Source organism: Morone saxatilis, unplaced genomic scaffold, assembly GCF_004916995.1.
Source record: "Morone saxatilis isolate NCDOM2014 unplaced genomic scaffold, NCSU_SB_2.0 Contig8, whole genome shotgun sequence".
Taxonomy (NCBI): Eukaryota; Metazoa; Chordata; class Actinopteri; family Moronidae; genus Morone; species Morone saxatilis.
In genome coordinates, this window is record NW_023340257.1 from 25,662,405 (window position 1) to 25,662,819 (window position 415).

The window sequence follows — 415 nt, forward strand, 5'->3', positions numbered from 1 at the left end:
TTTGTCAGTGGTAAGATTTAAGAAGTTGAGAATATGTTTTACAATACAAACACAAGACTTTATGAAGGCGACTGACTCAACATCTGCTCAATATCTCCTCATGATTTTTCTGTTGATAACTTCTATTAAATTGACAAAGACTACTAGTTTTGTTTTGTAAGAAGATAATATTGTTTCAGTTAGTTTTTTTCCATAATGTCTAGTTTTAATTAAAAAAAATACATTTTAAAGCAAAACTCATGAAAAAAATATAGTCTTTATTGATCCCACATTGGGTAAATTCACTTGCTACAGCAGCTCCAGATACAGTACAACTTGTATGTTCACTATATACAGCTCTTTATATACAGATGTGATTGATATGGAACATTGCACACAGTAGATGAAAACACAATGATTCCTAAATTCAGGTGAT